Source organism: Camellia sinensis, chromosome 2 (assembly GCF_055761805.1).
Source record: "Camellia sinensis isolate YWXY chromosome 2, ASM5576180v1, whole genome shotgun sequence".
Taxonomy (NCBI): domain Eukaryota; kingdom Viridiplantae; phylum Streptophyta; class Magnoliopsida; order Ericales; family Theaceae; genus Camellia; species Camellia sinensis.
In genome coordinates, this window is record NC_138962.1 from 88,233,574 (window position 1) to 88,250,270 (window position 16,697).

The following is a 16,697-nucleotide window of genomic DNA, read 5'->3' on the forward strand; positions in this document are numbered from 1 at the left end:
CATATCTCCATATGCCAGAAAGAAGAGGAAACGGAGGTGACTTGTCATGCAGAAGTAGAGTTGTTTGTGAACAAGTTTAATGAAAGTGATAGAACCATGCGGTTGGAGTTTTTGAAGAAGTTGAAAGAGATTGTATATCCGGGAAGCACTTTTCTTGTTGAGCCGGAGGTGAAGCCCAAAACACGTCCTCGGGATCATAAGAAGATCAATGTTTCTACTCGTCGTAACCCGTGTGCATTTGAGTTAGTGCAATCTGGACATGATTCCTTCTCACCTAGGGACACTCAAATCACTACATTAGCTTCTACTCTGCAAACCAAGAAGAAGCGACCTATTAAGGGAAAGGAGAAGGTGAATCCGAAAGGGAAGGCATACATTACTAGAACAGTGAAACCTGGTGCATATGTTGATGCTTTCCCTGCTGGGTTGAAACCATACATTAAGTTTGTCAAGGATGTAGCTGCAGATGGGAATTATGGTTTTAGGGCTATAGCTGCTTCAATTGGTCATACAGAAGATGATTGGGCTCAGGTTAGGCGTGACCTATTGGGTGAGCTGCACACACACAAACAGGAATACATTACACTTTATGGGTCCTATGAAAGGTTTGAAGAATTGACAAGCATATTGTCATACTTTGAAGACAGTCCTGGATACTCACATTGGATGACTATGCTAGACATAGGGCATCTTGTTGCATCATGCTACAATCTTGTGTTATACCACTTGTCTTTACAATAATGTCTCACCTTTTTACCTCTTAGAATAGTGCCAGTACCTCAACTTGGTAGACGTGAGATTGCCATTGGGTTTGTCAACGGAAATCATTTCGTCCAGGTATAACAGAAACTTATCAATTGGGTTTGTGCATGTACAAGAAGTTATGAGGTATGACCACTAAGTCAATTGATATTTGGTGCAGGTTTTGTTGCAACCAGGCCATCTAGTTCCTCCTACTGCCACACTAATTGGAGAAAATACCGTCACCCTTGCGCTGTCGACTGGGATGATGCATATGTGTGTCGCATTCAACATTTCAAGGACATTATTCATGATAATGTAGCTACTCGAGAGACTTTTGATGTTGTTGATGTCGCATGACACATGTATGCATTTGACAATGTTAGAATTATGGAAGAAATTAATGGATGTGTTTTTCATGTTGATGTGTTATGTTTTGCAATGTGGATTGAATGTTATCGACCATTGTTACCATTCCATTGTAATAAGAAAATATCATTTAGAAAATCAACAACCATTGTTACCATTCCATTCTAATAATAAAATGTCATTACAATGTCATTACAATACCATTGTTGCCATTCCATTCTAATAAGAAAATATTAACCACTGTTACCATTACAACAATGTCATCTTACAAAAAACACCAAAAAAAATTCATCAACTAACAAAATAACATGTAACAAAATAACATGTCACGAATCAGCTGTATGCCTACGACTGTATGTCAATGTCGAAGATGGAAAGCGACCTCCAGCAGAACTAGGTCCAGCTTCGTCAATGTGCTGACCTTCAAGGACATGCGTCATAGTCTCGATAGCCTGGTAAAGTCGATAAGGATGTCGAATCCCCTCTTGATAACCAGCGTCAATAATAGGATGTGAAATCTGCAGTGCATGTGCGATACGCTGCATTTGAAAAGAATATCACATTTTAGGGAACATATTAGAAAAAAAAAAGTAAGTTACATATGCATAAGAGAGGATAATAGATTACATCCGCATGTTCGCTGAAATCCTGATGGCCATAGACACGCGGTTCATCAGTGTGCTCGACATATAGGTGCGTGATATTCTTATACCAATCCATGTAACCCGGTACACATTGCCAAGGCTGACGAACTGGTGTGCTCCTCCGTTGCTCAGATAACACGTGGTTATCCCAAGCCTTCCAGATCCTATCCAAGTATCTGTACATGACTGTATATCGTGCAGATATGTTGCCTCGCGCACCACGACTGGGAGCTAGCGGTGCATCTGGGATGGTTTGAGCCCTGCCAAACTGCCTCAAAACTCTATCTGGATGATAGCGTTCGACAATGTCTAAGCACTTTAAGCATCCATGGTAGAACATAACCGGGTTACATGGATGCCGGTCTCTGCAGTTGTGGTATAGATCCCAAATAACCTGTAAACGTAAAGTGTTTTTGCATTAAAGTACATAAAGGGTAAGATAAATGGAAGTGTTAAAATTATCGCAGGATGAGTAAACTTACATCAGTAGCTACTAAACTGTCAAGCTCGGCTCGAAAAGATTTGAAATGGTCAATGGAGGAACCCGCCTCTCTCCTAGATGCCCAATGGTGCACGTGTGGCATGTCTTCATTGTAGCCCATGTTCTAATGAGGTCAGAATGCTTGGAAGTGCTCATAAATCCACGCCTCCAAAAGAGTCATATAACCACCCATCTGCTTAACCCCAGACCGGCTAGCAAACCCCAACTGTCTATATAAAAATGCTAATGCAGCAGCACCCCAGGCATAAGTATGTATGGATCCCAAATCCATCAACAAGCCGAGGTAAACAACGGGAACCTTGCCGCCACTTTTGTCACTGAAGAGTGTACATCCCAACAGAAACAACAAATAAGCTCTTGCAGCGCACTGTATAGCCTCCTCGGGGTCTGAATCTGTGACACCACCAAACTGACTTCACAACCATTCATATAGCGACCCTGGTCTTTTCTCTTTAAATTATTGTATCCGGACTTAGGTTCTGAGGATCCTGTCATTACTTATTGGTTGTTGTTGTCCTTTAATCTCTTTGTATTTGAAGTATAGGTTGTGTTGGGCGGGTCTGTTACAGGTTGGTTGATTTTAGATGCCAATAGGTGATGCCCAGATTTTGGCCTTTACGCTCGAGCGGAAGTTTTAACGCTCGAGCGGTCCCTTCGTTGTTGCTTCTACGCTCGAGCAGGAATTTTGACGCTCGAGCGTGATTTTCCATCTCCCAGTATTTTGCTCTGCGGTTCTTCCGCTCGAGCGGTAGTTTTTACGCTCGAGCGTGATCCCTTGTTTTTGCTCCTCCGCTCGAGCGGGGAGTTTGACGCTCGAGCGGGTGTCAGCGCCTGCAAAACTTCTGAAAGGGTGCAAACGACGCTCGAGCGGTTTTCTTCACGCTCGAGCATGATTCTGTGTCTTACGCTCGAGCGGGGCTTTCTACGCTCGAGCGTAGAGTCGACTACATCAGTCCGTGATTTCACTTTTCTGATCACTTTTTGACCTACTTTTCATCTCTTAACTTTTAAAAACCGCCCCTTGAGAGTTTCTCTCTCTACTCTTACCTTCTCTCCAAGATTTGATCTATTTCCGGTGGTCTTCTACCCTAGTTCCTTTGGAAGAAAGGTAGAGCTTCGCGAGAGCTTTGTTTTAATCTGAGAAACTTGGGATTTGGAGCACGTGGGTCTTTGGTCTTCATCTCCGTCTTCTCCATTCGGGTTATTTTCTTCGAGGTAGGGATTTCCTACTCCAATTTATAAGTTTTGTTCTAAGTTTTGGTATAATGATATGTTGGGGTTACTTTGATAATTTTGGGAGAAACCCTAGTTGTGTTAATTAATTAATTTGTATAATTAATTTAAGGGAATTGGGGAATTTGGTTAAATTCATGAAATTGGGAAAGTTATTGGTTAAATGGTGTAGTTGGATAATGTAAATCACTCGCCTATTGAATTGATGGTATATTTATTTCCAAATCTAGAAATGACTGTTGTGGGCTATCGGTGGAGGATAGTCATGCTTGTTGTAGACACTGCATGTGGATTAGGGATAACTGAAACTAATCATTGATTAAGTCATCAATATTGGCTGCTGAATTAATACAGACATTATGTGTATTGATTGTGTGTTGTGAATGTTATGTGTATGCATACATTGTTTTGTGTGGGAGGAGATAGGGGATGTACTCCACGGTTTAGGGGAAGATAGGGGATGGACCTCTAAACCGGATTTTTGTTTGGGAGGAGATAGGGGATGGACTCCATTAGCATCACTTTTATGTGTGCTTATCTTTATTGAAGTGTTAAATTGATACAGCACTAAAATGTGTATCAAACTGGAAGTATGAAGTGTTTTGATTTGAGCCTGAGTCTCAATTGTTTGTTGACATTGGAAGTATGTGAATATATATATATAGTTCACTGTTGTAAGTTTGGCCAGGTTCTGAGCCAGATTGATAATGTTGGAAAGTAAAACGTGTTTTAGACATTAGTGTCACGAGACTGGATAGTAATGTAATTGATTATCTTGGTTCACCATCTATTAAATACTAATGCTTTATTCAATGCTTATATTTGGTTTAGTATATTTCTACTGGGCTGTGGCTCACCCTTATGGGAACATCATTTTCAGGTCCAGGTGATAAGCTACCTCCCAGGACTTAGCTTGGAAGGATTTGGATTTTGAAGACTAGCTTTAGTTGTTTGCTTTTATTTGATGAATAATCAAGCCTAGAGCTTTATTTGTATTTGAGTTAGAACTCATATTTTGTGTCCAAGTGATGGCTTGGAAAGATGTAAGCCCATAGGGCATTTAATTTGATGTTACATGTAATGTTTTTATTTAGTAATACTCTGATGAATGAATGAATAAATTGTTTTCTTTAAATAATGCGTGTCAATGATATACATATAATGGGTTTAATTTTGAGGGCGTGACAACTTGGTATCAGAGCGTACCGGGTTTGAATACTTTGGGTACGTGGGAAGTGATTAGTATCACAATGGGTTCGTCTCGTTTGATAGAGACTTAGTGTAATATTATATGCTTACGTGATAACATGTTTATGTGACTATGTGGGTATGGAATGTAGTTTCTAGGATGGTGATTTGACCCTTGAGTTTCTAGTAGTCTTGTTGGAAAGGCACCTGATCACTGCTGCTTCCAACCGGAACTATAGCAACGCATTGGGACTATCATTATCCAGGAATGAAATTCGTAGGTGCTTATGTGATTATGTGCTTACGTGGAATGAATTATTGCTGTCCCATGCATTAGGACGCGAGTGTTTAGTTTCGGCACATTTGATAATGTGCTAACGTCTTTGTTTCCTTTATTAGTATGTCAGGACGAGGACGAGGACGCGGTAGGCGTGGTAGGCCGGGTAGGCAGGAGGTGCCTGTGCCAGAGGAGATTCCAGCAGTTCAGGAGGGAGTTGGCCAGGCCAATGTGGCCGAGCCAGTAGGCCAGCAGGCTATGGGCGCTCTAGCCCGAGAGATAGCAGGGGCATTCAGGGAGTCAGTAGGCATTCTCAGAGCTGAGAATCAAGCTCGGGATGTCGTTGCAGATGCAGGACCCTCCTTTCTGAAGAGGGAGTTCTTCCGGTCTAATCCGGATGAATTTGTGGGTGATCCTAAAGAGCCGCTTAAGGCAGATGAATGGCTCGAACAGACAACGAAGACGTTTGAGATGCTTGGCATCGAAGACGAGGGGTTGAAGGTGACCTTGGCATCATTTCAGTTGAAGGGGGACGCGGGTCAGTGGTGGAAGTTCACTAAGGGGCGTATAGGAGGTACATGGGAGGCTTTTGTGAATGCTTTCCAGGAGAAGTTCTTATCTCCAGCAGTTAGGGAGAAGCTGAGAGACCAGTTCTGCCAGCTTAAGCAGTCGAGTTCTTCAGTGGCCGAGTTTGAGGCTGCATTTACTAGCTTATCCAGGTTTGCACCTGAATTGGTGGCGTCTGAGGAACGCCGTTGTATTGAGTTTGAGAGGAAGTTGAGGCGTGGCCTCAAGCTGAGAGTTGGGGGAACTATGATTCGGGATTATGGGCGTTTGGTTGATGCTGCAGCCCACATGGAAATCATGATGCAGGAGGAGGAGGAAGGACAGAAAGGCTCCAAGAGGAGTCAGGATGGTCAGAGTGATGGTAGGAGACAGAAGGGTTTTAATCCCCAACAGTCTCAGAGTAGCTTTTCTAGATCGACTTTTCCTGTGCCGAGTGTTAGTTCGGGGAAAGGCAGTCAAGGAGGCATTACCTGCTTTAAGTGTGGCCAGCTGGGCCACAAGTCTCCAGTTTGTCCTCAGAGGGGAGGAGTGCAGAGAGCAGCATCATCTTCGGCTCGATCTCAGAGCCAGAGTCAGGGTAGAGGCCAGCCACTCTTATGTTATCAGTGTGGTCAGCCAGGGCATATGAAGAGGTATTGCCCACAGTTGGGTGGCACACCTGGTGCATCTGGTTTGAGGCCGATTCAGGGTCAGCAGCCAGCTCAGTCGGGTCAGGCCTCGAGGGCCAATCAGGGGGCTTCATCGTCTCAGTCGGTGCAGCAATCTTATGCTCCTAGGGGTGAGCAGGTTGATCAGAGGTCATCTGGGCGCGTGTATGCTGTTACCGCGCAGGATCTTGTACCGGCTCCATCTGTTGTGAGAGGTACTTTCTTGTTTTGCAACTCGGTTGCTAATGTTTTGATTGATACGGGTGCATCTCATTCCTTTGTGTCTGCTGCATTTGCATCTGTTTTGGAGTTGGAGTTAGCACAGTTAGCATCTCCTATTTGTGTAGTGTCGCCTCTTGGGGGTGAATTGATTTTGAAACACGGTGTTAGGGGTTGTGATATAGAAGTTGATTACCATAGAATCCCATTTTCCTTTGTAGTTATGCCTATGAGAGGTTTCGATGTTATTTTGGGTATGGACTGGCTATCGTCATACCGGGCAGTTATTGATTGCTACCGCCAGAGGGTCACTTGTTGTACCGTGAGCGGAGAGTATTTTCATTTTCTGGGGGACCGGGTTGGTAATGTGTTGCCATCAGGGTATGTTCCGCGAGGACGGAGTGAGCTTAGTGGTCTACTTGCCAACCTTTCGATTAGTGAGGATGATGAGACCCAGGTTGTGTTGCCAAGGGTGGTTTGTGAGTACTCGGACGTCTTTCCCGAGGATCTTGTTGGTTTGCCACCGCATCGAGAGATTGAATTCTCTATTGACCTAATGCCCGGCACGGCGCCGATTTCTATGTCACCTTATCGTTTTGCCCCAGCCGAGTTAGTTGAGTTGAAGATTCAGCTCCAGGAGTTGCTAGATAAGGGCTTTATACGTCCTAGTGTTTCACCGTGGGGGGCACCGGCTCTCTTTGTTAAAAAGAAAGGTGGTGCTTTGAGACTTTGTATAGATTATCGGAAATTGAATCGAGCTACAGTTAAGAATAAGTACCCTATGCCTCGTATAGATGATCTGTTCGATCAATTAAAGGGTTCCCGTTGTTTCTCGAAGATAGACTTGAGATCGGGTTATCATCAGTTGAGAGTCAGGGACGAGGATATTCCGAAGACGGCATTCCGTACGCGGTATGGCCACTATGAGTTTTTGGTGATGCCATTTGGGCTCACCAATGCACCGGCAGTATTTATGGATTTGATGAACCGGATATTCCGGGAATTTTTAGATCGTTTTGTAGTCGTTTTCGTGGACGACATCCTTATCTATTCACCTTCAGAGGAAGAGCACGAGGAACACTTGAGGGTGGTGCTTGATTTACTTAGAACCCATCAGCTTTATGCTAAGTTTGGGAAGTGTGAGTTCTGGCTAGAGGAGGTGAAGTTCTTAGGCCATGTAGTTTCTAGGGAAGGGGTGTCTGTTGATACATCCAAGACAAAGGCAGTGCAAGATTGGGTACAGCCTAAGAGTGTGTTTGAGATCCGCAGTTTTCTGGGATTAGCTGGGTATTATCGCCGGTTTGTAAGAGATTTCTCCAGATTAGCTTCGCCTTTGACTAGATTGACTCGGAAGGGAGTCAAATTTGCTTGGAGTGAGACTTGTGAAAAGTCGTTCCAGGAGTTGAAAGTTAGACTGACCACTGCTCCAGTCTTGATTATTCCGGAGAGAGGGTTGGGTTATGCAGTCTATTGTGACGCCTCACGAGAGGGTCTTGGTTGTGTGTTGATGCAAGAGGGGAAAGTGGTTGCCTATGGCTCACGTCAGTTGAAAGTTCACGAGAAGAATTACCCTACGCATGATTTAGAGTTAGCAGCTGTGATATTTGCCTTGAAGATTTGGAGACATTATCTTTACGGTGAGAGGTTCGAGGTATTCTCGGATCATAAGAGTCTGAAATATCTGTTCACACAGAAAGACTTGAACTTGAGGCAGAGGAGGTGGATGGAATTTATTGAGGATTATGACTTTGAATTGCATTATCATCCGGGAAAGGCCAATGTGGTGGCCGACGCCCTTAGCAGGAAACCTGTTGGTGACATAGCTAGTATAGCCATCCGGGAATGGGAGATGTTGGGTGCACTTGGAGAGTTTAATTTCCTTCTGGGCGAATCTGTTGAGGCTGCGGCCTTGTTTTCTGTTGTTGCACAGCCTACACTTGTGACTCGAGTGTTAGAGGCTCAGAGGGGCGACCTTGAGGTAGAATCCCTCCGTGAGAAGATTTCTGGTGGGAAGGTTGAGAAAGGTTTGACGGTGTATCCCGACCTGAGTGTGAGATACCGAGACCGTCTGTTTGTGCCGGAGTCTTGTCGAGAGGAGGTACTCCGAGAGTTCCATCATTCACGCCTTGCGGTGCATCCGGGAGGCACTAAGATGTATCGGGATTTGGGTCGCCAATTCTGGTGGCGGGGTATGAAGAGAGATGTGGCAGTTTTCGTATCTAAGTGCCTTACTTGTCAGCAAGTGAAGGCCGAACATCAGAGGCCAGCGGGTTTGTTGCAACCCTTGCCTATTGCCGAGTGGAAGTGGGAACATGTCACTATGGACTTCGTTGTGGGTCTTCCGAGGACTCAACGGGGTAGTGATGCTATTTGGGTAGTTGTGGACCGGTTGACTAAGTCGGCGCATTTTATTCCTATGCGTGTTAGAGATTCAGTTGATCATCTGGCCGATTTATATATTCGGAACATAGTGAGGTTACACGGGGTTCCAGTGACGATCGTTTCAGATAGAGATCCTCGTTTTACTGCCAGGTTGTGGCAGAGCTTGCAGAGTGCCTTAGGCACTAAGTTGACCTTTAGCACAGCTTATCATCCTCAGACTGACGGGCAGTCCGAGCGTACTATTCAGATCCTCGAAGATATGCTTCGGAGTTGTGTTCTTGACTTTAGTGGGTCGTGGGAGAGGCACTTGCCATTAGTGGAATTTGCCTACAACAACAGCTTCCAGTCTAGTATCGGTATGGCACCTTTTGAGGCCTTGTATGGCCGACCGTGTAGATCTCCTGTGTGTTGGGCCGAGGTGGGTGATGCACCTCTGTTGGGTCCAGAGTTGGTGAGGGAAACGACGGAGAAAGTTGAGCTTATCCGTAAGAGGCTTGTTACAGCACAGAGTCGTCAGAAATCGTATGCCGACCGTAGGAGGAGACCTTTGGTGTTTGAGGTGGGTGATCATGTCTTTCTGAAGATATCACCTAGACGGGGTTCGATGAGGTTTGGGAAGAGTGGGAAGTTGTCCCCTCGGTTCATTGGTCCGTTTGAGATCCTTGAGAGGATTGGCGAGGCTGCTTATCGTTTAGCTTTGCCACCACAGTTGTCCGGAGTACATGACGTGTTTCATGTGAGTATGCTTCGGAAGTATGAGCCGGATCCATCACATGTGCTAGATTGGACCGATTTAGTGGTTGATGAGGATGTTTCGTATGAGGAGAGACCGGTTCGGGTCTTGGATAGACGGGATCAAGTCTTGCGAGGCAAGACCATTCCTTTGGTGAAAGTTTTGTGGAAACATCATGGTGTGGAGGAAGCCACTTGGGAACGTGAGTTGGAAGTCCGCGAAAAATATCCGGACATGCTTATCGATTTGTAATCTTGTATGTAGATTTTGTAATATTGTCGAACTTTAGAGCTTTATATATATGTCTTAAGCTGTAAAACATTGTGAATGTTTTGGTTAATGGAAATATTTTGGAACTTGTCTCGAAATGGAAGTTTAATGGAACATTGTATATGTTGAATATATTGAAAATCCTTGAAATTGAAAGAAAATTGCATAGTGTTAATGCAGGTTGAAATATATGGTTGTTTTGCATATTGTGGCATGCCTCTTTGTTAAGAGATGGAATGGCCGGTGTGGGGTCAAGTTGTTTATTAGTGAGTTATCATATTGTTGGAATTTGAGAAAAACTTGTTTTCGAAACCTTGTGCTAAATTTCGGGGGCGAAATTCTTTTAAGGAGGGGAGGTTATAGCGACCCTGGTCTTTTCTCTTTAAATTATTGTATCCGGACTTAGGTTCTGAGGATCCTGTCATTACTTATTGGTTGTTGTTGTCCTTTAATCTCTTTGTATTTGAAGTATAGGTTGTGTTGGGCGGGTCTGTTACAGGTTGGTTGATTTTAGATGCCAATAGGTGATGCCCAGATTTTGGCCTTTACGCTCGAGCGGAAGTTTTAACGCTCGAGCGGTCCCTTCGTTGTTGCTTCTACGCTCGAGCAGGAATTTTGACGCTCGAGCGTGATTTTCCATCTCCCAGTATTTTGCTCTGCGGTTCTTCCGCTCGAGCGGTAGTTTTTACGCTCGAGCGTGATCCCTTGTTTTTGCTCCTCCGCTCGAGCGGGGAGTTTGACGCTCGAGCGGGTGTCAGCGCCTGCAAAACTTCTGAAAGGGTGCAAACGACGCTCGAGCGGTTTTCTTCACGCTCGAGCATGATTCTGTGTCTTACGCTCGAGCGGGGCTTTCTACGCTCGAGCGTAGAGTCGACTACATCAGTCCGTGATTTCACTTTTCTGATCACTTTTTGACCTACTTTTCATCTCTTAACTTTTAAAAACCGCCCCTTGAGAGTTTCTCTCTCTACTCTTACCTTCTCTCCAAGATTTGATCTATTTCCGGTGGTCTTCTACCCTAGTTCCTTTGGAAGAAAGGTAGAGCTTCGCGAGAGCTTTGTTTTAATCTGAGAAACTTGGGATTTGGAGCACGTGGGTCTTTGGTCTTCATCTCCGTCTTCTCCATTCGGGTTATTTTCTTCGAGGTAGGGATTTCCTACTCCAATTTATAAGTTTTGTTCTAAGTTTTGGTATAATGATATGTTGGGGTTACTTTGATAATTTTGGGAGAAACCCTAGTTGTGTTAATTAATTAATTTGTATAATTAATTTAAGGGAATTGGGGAATTTGGTTAAATTCATGAAATTGGGAAAGTTATTGGTTAAATGGTGTAGTTGGATAATGTAAATCACTCGCCTATTGAATTGATGGTATATTTATTTCCAAATCTAGAAATGACTGTTGTGGGCTATCGGTGGAGGATAGTCATGCTTGTTGTAGACACTGCATGTGGATTAGGGATAACTGAAACTAATCATTGATTAAGTCATCAATATTGGCTGCTGAATTAATACAGACATTATGTGTATTGATTGTGTGTTGTGAATGTTATGTGTATGCATACATTGTTTTGTGTGGGAGGAGATAGGGGATGTACTCCACGGTTTAGGGGAAGATAGGGGATGGACCTCTAAACCGGATTTTTGTTTGGGAGGAGATAGGGGATGGACTCCATTAGCATCACTTTTACGTGTGCTTATCTTTATTGAAGTGTTAAATTGATACAGCACTAAAATGTGTATCAAACTGGAAGTATGAAGTGTTTTGATTTGAGCCTGAGTCTCAATTGTTTGTTGACATTGGAAGTATGTGAATATATATATATAGTTCACTGTTGTAAGTTTGGCCAGGTTCTGAGCCAGATTGATAATGTTGGAAAGTAAAACGTGTTTTAGACATTAGTGTCATGAGACTGGATAGTAATGTAATTGATTATCTTGGTTCACCATCTATTAAATACTAATGCTTTATTCAATGCTTATATTTGGTTTAGTATATTTCTACTGGGCTGTGGCTCACCCTTATGGGAACATCATTTTCAGGTCCAGGTGATAAGCTACCTCCCAGGACTTAGCTTGGAAGGATTTGGATTTTGAAGACTAGCTTTAGTTGTTTGCTTTTATTTGATGAATAATCAAGCCTAGAGCTTTATTTGTATTTGAGTTAGAACTCATATTTTGTGTCCAAGTGATGGCTTGGAAAGATGTAAGCCCATAGGGCATTTAATTTGATGTTACATGTAATGTTTTTATTTAGTAATACTCTGATGAATGAATGAATAAATTGTTTTCTTTAAATAATGCGTGTCAATGATATACATATAATGGGTTTAATTTTGAGGGCGTGACAATTCAAGCCTGACTGAATTGCCACCAGCAGAAGAAAACTCTTCATGTGCTGCACGTTCAGTAATGCCCAAGCCATAAACAAGTAATGTAACTCCATGATGATCTGTCACATCTAGTATGCTGATTGATTTGCCTACAATGGGAAGGCCAAGAATAGTTCCAACATCATCCAGGGTCAAGGTCATCTCACCAACTGTCATGTGAAATGTGTTCGTCTCAGGTTGCCATCTCTCAACAAAACTGGAGATTAGAAGCTTGTTGATGAACCGATAAGTGCAACGAGCTAACTGTGACAGTCTAGACTGCTCAATAATGGCTTTGAATTTGGTGTTGTTCTTGACTAATCACCATGGCCATGCAAGGATCTTGGAAGAGTGATTATGACACTTTAGGGGCCCTCGTTCCTACAACACAAATGATATCTCATTACAAACTACCATACAACACACACACAAAAAAAAAAAAAAAAAAACTCATATACAAATGAATTTCAATTTTACTGAGGAATGTTTACCTCCCCGTGCCAAATAGCTGCAGCCACATGACTATTGAAACTCTGCAGTATTGACGGATTAGTCGGTCCACTTGGAAAAGCATGAGTAAGGTACTCTTCCTGGACAAGAGGAGAATCAGGTAAAGAGGTATCCTCCATAGCAATGTCAGGCATATCATAACCTTCAACTCGTCTTTGGCTTCGGCCCCCACTTTGATTGGCACTGGAAATATCATATTCTACCGAAACTAGATCACGACCTCGACCACGACCTCGACCACGTCCTCGCCCACGCCCTCGTCCCCGTTCATGGTCTACATCCAATTCACGACGTCGTCTATTTGAAGCAGTAGGTGGGACACGTTGTTGATATTCAGAATCCATATTATCTGCAAAAAATACTAAGTGTGTGTGTAAATAAAGAGAGTGTGTGTAAAATTAATGAGAGTGTTTTAAATTATAAGTGTGTATGTAATGAGTGTGTGTGTAAAATTAATGAGAGTGTGTGTGTAAATAATAAGTGTTTTAAATTATAATGAGAGAGTGTGTGTAAAATTAATGAGTGTGTGTGTAATGAGTGTGTGTGTAAATAATAAGTGTTTTAAATTATAATAAGTGTTATAATTAAGTTTTTTTTTTAAAAAAAAAAAAAAAAACTTGTTCGGAAGTTCACAACCGAAAATACCTATTCTGTTCGGAAGTTGTTGTCCGAAATAAAAACATAATTTCGGAGGTTAACTGTTGTCCAAATTCAATTTTTTCGGAAGTTGACTATCGAATGAATGTAAAACTTTCGGAAATCTACTGATGAAAGTATTGAATTTTTTCGGATTCCTACGTCCGAATACATTGTTATGTTTCGGATAACCAGTTCCGAACCACGGTTCCAAATCACAAACTCTACATTCTAACTGAAAAACTCTACATTACAGATGAAAATGAGGATTGAATAGGATGATGATTCAAAAGTAAACTCACCTAATGAGGATTGAAAATCTGATGGAATGCTTCAATGGGATGCAGCTTCGTGGATGAAATGCTTCAATATATTTGCACACCTGGGTTGCACACGGTAAGGAGATGGAATGCTTCAATGTGTTTGCAGATGTGCTTCAATGCTTTAATAGGTGCTTCAGCGGTGATGGAATGCTTCAAGGTTGAAGATGTGCTTCAGATTCAATTGGTGTGTGTATTTGGGGTCGGGTGTGTGTTTGTGTGTGTGTGTGTGTGTGTGTGTGTGTGTGTGTATGAGGGTACATTTGGAACTCACCGTGTGTGTAGTGAGGAAATTAATTAGGAATTAATTTTTTTGGTGTGTGTTTTGAGAAGGATGTGCAAAGAGGGGATTAGGTGTGTGTATATAGAAGCTCCCAGAAGAGGAGAGTGGAGAGAAGGATGAGTAAGATTGTTGGGGTTTTGGGGAAGAAGGGAAGAGAGAGAAGGCCATGCCATTGGGGGCTTTTTCCATCTCTTTTCCATCTTATTTCTTAAATTAGGCGTAGTTTGGACAAATTTTTTAAATTAGGCTAAAGCGCTATTATAAATTACGCTTTCACTGGTTGGAACCCAAAATTTGATGAATAGTAAAAGCGCTATTGTAAAACGCACTTTTAATTAAGAAATCGCTGTTTCAAATCGCGTTTATAACATAAAAATTTTTTTGTGACAAAAATGCTATTTGAAATCGCGCTCTCACTATGCATATAATTTTTTTTTTTTTAGAAAACATTATTGCAAATAGCGTTTCTACTGTTGAAACACAAACCAAAACCAACCCACACTCTGACACACACACACCCACAACACCGAAGCATTGAAATAATATAATTTATATATATAATAATAATTTATAATAATCAATTATATAATTTTTATAATTTTCATAAATATAAATCATTTTTAGGTTATAGATGGTTTGATTTATAATACGTATGTAAGAGTAAAAATTTTTATATTCAAAAATAATTTTTGCAATTTTTATAATAAAAAATAATTTATAAATTATCAAAAATAATTTATAATACGTATGTATTATAAAATTTTTTATAATAATTTATAATATGTATGTATTTACTTTAAATAAATTATATATAATACGTATGTATGATATATATAATTTTTATATATTTACTTTAAATAAATTATTTTTGATACATAAATACTTTAAATAAATTATTTTTGATACTTTAAATAAATAATTTTTATATAAATTATTTTCTTTAAATAAATTATTTTAAATAAATTATATATATACATCATACGTATCAAAAATAATTTATTTAAAGTAAATATATAAAAATTATATATATAATACATACGTATTATATATAATTTATTTAAAGTAAATACATACGTATTATAAATTATTATAAAAAATTTTATAATACATACGTATTATAAATTTTTTTTGATAATTTATAAGTTATTTTTGATAATTTATAAATTATTTTTTATTATAAAAATTGCAAAAATTATTTTTGATTATAAAAATTTTTACCCTTACATACGTATTATAAATCAAACCATCTATTACCTAAAAATGATTTATATTTACGAAAATTATAAAAATTATATAATTGATTATTATAAATTATTATTATATATAAAAATTATATTATTTCAATGCTTCAGTGTTGTGCGTGTGTGTGGGTGTGGGTGTGTCAGAGTGTGGGTTGGTTTTGGTTTGTGTTTCAACAGTAGAAACGCTATTTGCAATAATGTTTTCTAAAAAAAAAAAAAATTATATGCACAGTGAAAGCAGAATTTCAAATAGCGTTTTCTTCACAAAAATTTTTTATATTAAAAGCGCGATTTGAAACAACAATTTCTTAATTAAAAGCACGTTTTACAATAGCGCTTTCACTATTCATCAAATTTTGGGCTCCAAACAGTGAAACCGCGATTTGTAATAGCGCTTTAGCCTAGTTTGAAAAATCCGTCTAAACTAGGCCTAGTTTGAGAAATAAGATGCAAAAGAGGCTTAATATGGAAAAAGCCCCCATGCCATTCCAATCCAAACAAGGTTTAAGCTCTCTCTCTCTTTCTTGGGTGAGATTGGAGAGTGATGAGTATTGGCTGGTGTGAGTCTGTGTCCCTTTTTTCTCTCTTGAATCTTTGACGAGTTTTCGTCGCTTTCTCAACATCTGCAACCTGTAATTGAAGTTTTATTTTTTTGAATAATAATATATGAATTTTTTTTTTTGAATAATAATATATGTATCAATTAGTATTAATTACAACTCCGATTGGTAGCTCAAAAAATGCGTGGTTTGAATGGCCCGACACCAAAATGATTTTTTTTTTTTTTTTCGTTGTTTTTCTAAAGACGAAGAAGAAGAAGGGTCTGCTGCGCTAGGTCTGCAGATCTTGTTCATCATCTTCATTAACATCAACAAATTGCAACAACATCATCATCATCTTCATCAACAACAAAAAATAAAAAATTCCTTGGGTCAGGAGATCCGGATCAACATCATCAACATCAAAAACATTAATAAAAAAAAAATTCCCTGGGTCTGCAGATCCGAATCAACATTATCATCATCAATAATTTTTTTTTTTAGATCCAGATCTACTTAGAAAAAAAAAAAAAAAAGTTTGAAAGAGGAGATTAGGCCGTCGATCACCGCCACCATCACCGACCATCACCGTCGATCGCCGCTTCTCTTCTCTCCTCTCTTTTCTCTCTCTCTCATCTTCTCTTCCCTCTCTGTCTGTGTTCGAAAGAATGAAAAGGAAAGAAAGAAAGAAAAAAAAAAAAAAAAAAACACTGCCAGGCCATTCAACCCGGATGAAATTCGAGCTACGAATCATTTTTCTTAATTAATATATCAATGATGTAGTATAATTTAAAAGATTTTTAATATTTACAATTTATATAATAAATAGAGTTAATAATAATGTCATAAATAATATTTATACACTAATTAGTACATTAATTAATATATGTAGCACCATTGTTTATTTTTTCGGGGGTGCTACATGCACCAATTAGTGTACCAACACTAATTATGACATTATCATTGACTTCATTTATTAATCACATTACAAATACCAAAAACTTTTTAAATTACGTCACATATC